We start from the raw sequence: 5,534 nt of genomic DNA, 5'->3' as shown, positions 1-5,534 counted from the left end.
GGGGGCTGTTTGATTAGGAATGTGTTGACAAATTTATCTTCACTGATGTGCAGCCCATATATTATAAGGTGATTGTTGGTACAAGGGTTGGTTATACACATTGTAGTCTTATCCTTGTACCAGCTACATGACAACATGAAGTGAAGATCATCACCTTTGACATACACATTGTTATTGTACGCATTGTAGTTTGATTTACATTGTTGTTCGGTAGTATGTTGTGACTAATGTTCTTCAATGCAATGGTCTACCGACAAGTTGGCCATCGACAATGATTCTTCGGGCGGATGCTTCAAGGAAAAGGTTGTAGTAGAAGGCAATGCCTACATGAGGCGTCTGAAGAGGCCAACATAAGTTGGCCACTTCCATGAGAAAATATGTTCAACCCACTTCTGCAAGGTGCTTTAAGTGGTTATGAGTATGCTTGTTAATGTGGTCATGTGTAGGCTTGTCATAGTGGTTTAATCTAATGTTGCTCACTTTTGTTGCGCCTATGATTGTATGCATTGATAATCTCACCACTTGAAGAGGTTGGCACACTATTTGTTTTGCATGTAACCAAACAGCGACTCATTGCATCCAATGAGAGCAACCAAAAGTCGTACGTTTTTTTCTCATGCAGCCTAGGGCTCTGTGGGTAACAAAACGCAATGCAGAACCAACCAACCTGTGGTTGGATGGTTAGGTGGACAATGGTATCCCCAGTCCACCAGGGTTTAAGTCCTGTTGCTCGCATTTATCCTGAATTTATTTCAGAATCACCGCGACGCGCACTCAATGGGAGAAGACGTTCCCGTCAACTACGAGGCGCCTAGGATGACTTTGTAAAATTCAAGATGATATGTTGGCCCAGTCTTTCGGAGATGCTAATAGGGGCAGGGTGTGTGCGTGCATTCATAGAGATGCGTGTATGCATGTATATATGAGCATTTACGTATGTACTTGTGTTAAAAAAAACAGACCGCGGGTCGGCGGATGCAGAGGCCCAAAAGTCCATATAGGAAACCAAGCATGCAGTTTGAACAGAAGGAACACTGGGGAGCAATTAATTAACAAGCGCTCCTTCGGGAGCCTCGCAACGATCAGCGTCACTTGGCGCGCTCTCAGCCATTCACCACGTGTCGCGCTCTGGACGCTCCCTTCGGATTTTGCTTTTTTTTGTGTGCGTTTTCAGTTTTTTAAACGGTTTTTTCTCGGTTTTTTTAACGTTTTGGTTTTCCATCGGTCTTCCCTAGGTTTTCGACAAAAAAATTGAAAAAAAACATTTTTCTGCGCAAAAAAACGCGTTTTTTTCTTTCGGGAGAGTCACGGTTTTGCTTCCGCGAGTGGCACGGTTTTGCTTTCGCGAGAGTCATGGCCGTACCTCTTGGAAAAGGAAAAAACGTGTGTTCTGTGTTTTTTTCTTTCGCGATGGTCACGGTTTTGCTTCCGCGAGGGGCACGGCTGTGCTTTCGCGAGAATCACGACCGTGCCTCTCGAAAAAGAAAAAAAACGCGTTTTCTGTTTTTTTTGTCTTTCGCGATAGTCACGGTTTTGCTTCCGCGAGAGGCACGGTTGTGCTTTTGCGAGAGTCACAGCCGTGCCTCTCGGAAGGGGAAAAAACACGTTTTTTTTTCTTTCGCGGGAGTCATGGTTTTGCTTCCGCGAAAGGCATGGTTGTGCTTTCGCGAGAGTCACGGCTGTGCCTCCTCGGAAACGGAAAAAATACGCGTTATTTGTTTTTTTTTCTTTCGCGAGTGACGCTTTTGCTTCCGCGAGAGGCACGATTGTGATTTCGTCAGAGGCACGGGCATGTCTCTTTCGCAAAGGGAAAAAACCCGTGCTCCCGGTTCGGTTTTTTCGTTCGTTTTTTCGTATCTTTTTTTGTGAAATAAAAGTTCATCAAAACCTATCAACATGGGATCTATTTTGAAGATCTCGACGCGATGAATCCAACAGCGAAAGCGGTTCGACATTTGGACGCTTGGTTTAAGAGATAAAACATTTTAAATAAATGGATCTACGAAAAAAGGAAAATTTCCAGGTTGCGACAAGTGGCGCACATGCAGCGCGCCACTTGTTGCAACCTGGAAAAGTTGAATTGATCTTCGCAATGAGTATTCCTTAACTAATGATTTCGAAAACACCGGGTTGCTAAGCTAAGCTCAAGCCCAAAATGTTAAAAAGGAAAAGCTCGAGCTCAAACTGTTCCCGGCAAAAAAGAAAAAGAAACTCAACTGGCAGATGCAGGCCCTCCCGCGCAATTTCTGAATTTATACGCGAAAGGGACGGACAGCTGAGACAAACAAAGAGAAAACAGTCGCGCTTGTGCCGTGTCGGGAAATGGGAACACTGATGTACTGCTCGGACTACTATCTCCGTCCTGGTTTATAGATTCTTTTTATAGTTTGTATCAAATTTTGACTAAATATTCAATTAATAAAATATTAATGCATGTCAAGAAATATTATCTCATTGGATTCGTATTTGAACATAGTTTTCAAGAATATAATGTTTGGTAATATGCGTGAACATTTTATTAGTTTAATATATGGTCAAAATTTAGCACGAAATATAATGATGATCAATAAATCCGGACGGAGTTAGTAGTTTGCTATCAGGACATGACAGAGGACGGTTATGCATGTGGCGAATTGGCGACCGATCACTTTGCTACCGGGTATCGAGTATGGACAAGAGAGATATCGCCAGTAAAAACGCGGGGAGAGCCATGTATAGTCAGAGCGCACTAGAGCACGCCGCGGTAAAAATGGGGGGAAAGCTCGGATCTCATCCGCAATCTTATCCGGGCCACGCTCACGGTGACAGGTGCACGCCACTTAGCAAGCAGGACTGCAGGATGTTCCCCCTCGATCGATCGATGGAGAAGTGGATATTTTGCTTATTTCTTTGTCGATTCCCGCGGGTATTGAACTATCGATCGATCGACTTTGTTAGGTCGGACCAGACATGGCGGTTAAACGAGCTTGATTAATTAGCCAAGTGTGTGGTTGTGTGAATGACCGGCTGGGCGTAACTAAGCAATGATCAATTGGGCTGTAATGGTTGCAACCATGCCGTACGTTGCTTTTCCAGGCACCTCCACTTTCACCGACTATGTTGCTACTACATGCGTACGACCAATACTAGCGTGACAGCGTTTAACTTCAACTGAAGGCGCACTAGATGATTCTGCTGACATGTAGGAGTACTACACATCTTGCAGTTACCAAAAGCAGTACCGCTGAGTGGCGTCGTTCCACACGTCGTACGAGGAGGCTTCCACTTCAACACAGCAACAACAAAAGAACAGTTTAGTAGCAGGAGTACGTACGAGGAGGCTAAGTTAGGCCGCAGATCTGCTGATTAGTTGTCTCGTCTTTCTACGATGCATGCTTTGCTAGATAATATACTATAATTAAGTAGCCAAAGGAGGACGTGGGCATAGCCCAGTGGTTGGGGGCGCATGATTGTAAACCTAACGACCAGAGTTCGATCCATATCGGGGACGAATTTTTGGAATTCTCATGAGGGATGCTTCTTCTATATCAATAAATCCGTGGGTGCTAGTGCCCATGGAGTTTCATTTTTTTTTAATTAAGTAGCCAAAGATCATGTGGCTCTCCGTGCCTATGCATGTCTTCTGCCTGAGGTCAGTCGTTCAAGACATTGTGGTTATCAGACCATCCGAGGTCATTTTCAAGCTTAAGCAACCGCGTCGATGCACTTTTAAATTCCCTTCCTGGTGGCTGTCAATTTTTCCAAGACATGGGGACACTACACGGTCCAGATTTACCTATGCGGTAAAAAAGAACCAATTTGAGTAGTAAAAGGATATATTTTTCTGACGGGCAACTATCGGGCAAAATCACAAATTCTGTACCACTACTGATAGACGTCAATTTGCCCTAAAATTATCGGTGATGATAACTTCCGAACGTTCGGGAGATTAGGAAAATATGGCAATTTTCTGAAAAAAATGAAAAAGGACAAAGTTGCCATCCCCTGTCAACTAAAGTTGCCATCCCATATGAACTAAAATTGTCATGTAAAAACGTTCGGGGTGAAATGCTCAAAATCCAAACGTTCGGGAGTTATTGGATTCCAAAATTATACTACTACCACCCTCCCTCCGTCTCTGAATATTGCCCGTTTTCAAAGTTTAAACTGAACCATCAAAACGTCCTATATTAAGGAACGGAGGAAGTACTATCTGCCAAGGCGGTTTATATATTTAAAAACAAAGATAGTACAGGTCATGATCCGGACAGTCCATATTGTCTTTACTGCTCCCTGTAAGCAAATGGAGTATCTCTCCGCTCTCTGTTTTTGAGCGGAACCATACGAAGCAAAGGAATAAGAGCAACTCGAACGCGCCGACCCAAGCGAACGCGCTTTATCCGCTTTTCATCCGTTTTGGTCGGCCAGGCAGACGTACGCGTCTGCTTTTTGATTTGGATCGGCAGGTGCGTCCAACGGGAGGCAGACCCAACGTCGTCGAAACAGATTTAATCAAGCATAATTATACATAAATGGCATGTCAACCGCCGATCAAAGTCTACTTCAACATTAAAAAAAACTCTAATAAACGCCCGCACACTGCTCTAGTAGACCGCCTTGCCTTTGCCCTTGCCCTTGCCATCGTCGTCGCCACTGTCGATGAAGACAGGAGGTGGTCCAGCCCAACCGAACGCGGCTTGATATGCCGCCAAGGCAGCATCCTCCGACGTCTGCTGCAGCGGCGGCATAGCGGCGAGGCGGGCGCACTCCTCCTCCTCAGGCTGCAGAGCCTCCTCGTCGCGGCGGAGCTACTCCTCCCGGTGCATCGGGCGCTCGCCGTCGCCATCCTCCTCGGAGAACGATGCGCCTTCCAGCACTCAAGGTGAGTCTCTTCCTCTTCCGGAGTGGAGGCGTAGTAGCAGGGAGGCACGCTCACCCACTCGTCGAGCTCGCCGGTCCACGAACATGACTCCTCGGGCCAAGTGGGGGCCGGCGGTGACCGCGTGGGCATTGGATCGCGCTCCGGCTCGGTCTTGAGCTCGACAAGGGGCGGTGGCTGCACGAACAGGGGCGCGTGGTCGGAGTCCCCCGCCGCGAACAAAGCAAGGGTGTGCTCCAGCACATCCCAATGGGCGTCCTCCTCGAGCCAGCTCGCCTCCAACGTGTGCTCCAGGGCCTCCTCGAGGGCATCTTGGTACTCCGCCTTGGACTTATCTTCCTCCGGCTTTACCTAGGGGAGGGGAGGGGTGGTGGAACGTCGTGGTCGATGTAGACGTTGTGTCGGTCCTCCTTCTCGTGCTCTAGCGCAAACCAGCGCTCCCAGTTGGGGGAGTCTGGCGCGCTGCTCCGCGCTTAAGGAGCTCGCGCTGCCGGGAAACCTCCTTCAGGTGCGCCCACGCGGATTGCGGTGCCGTCGGGATGGGGATGCACTGCGGGTCCACATGCCAGTCGTGCGGCAAGTTGACATCCGGGTACTGTAGGGGCTGGCGGTACCCCCAGTGCCACCGCGCAAGGTGGACTGGGATGTACAGTCGCTCTCGCTCCCGCGGTGGCGT

This window comes from Triticum dicoccoides, chromosome 1B (assembly GCF_002162155.2).
Source record: "Triticum dicoccoides isolate Atlit2015 ecotype Zavitan chromosome 1B, WEW_v2.0, whole genome shotgun sequence".
Classification (NCBI taxonomy): domain Eukaryota; kingdom Viridiplantae; phylum Streptophyta; class Magnoliopsida; order Poales; family Poaceae; genus Triticum; species Triticum dicoccoides.
This window is presented reverse-complemented; position numbering follows the sequence as displayed.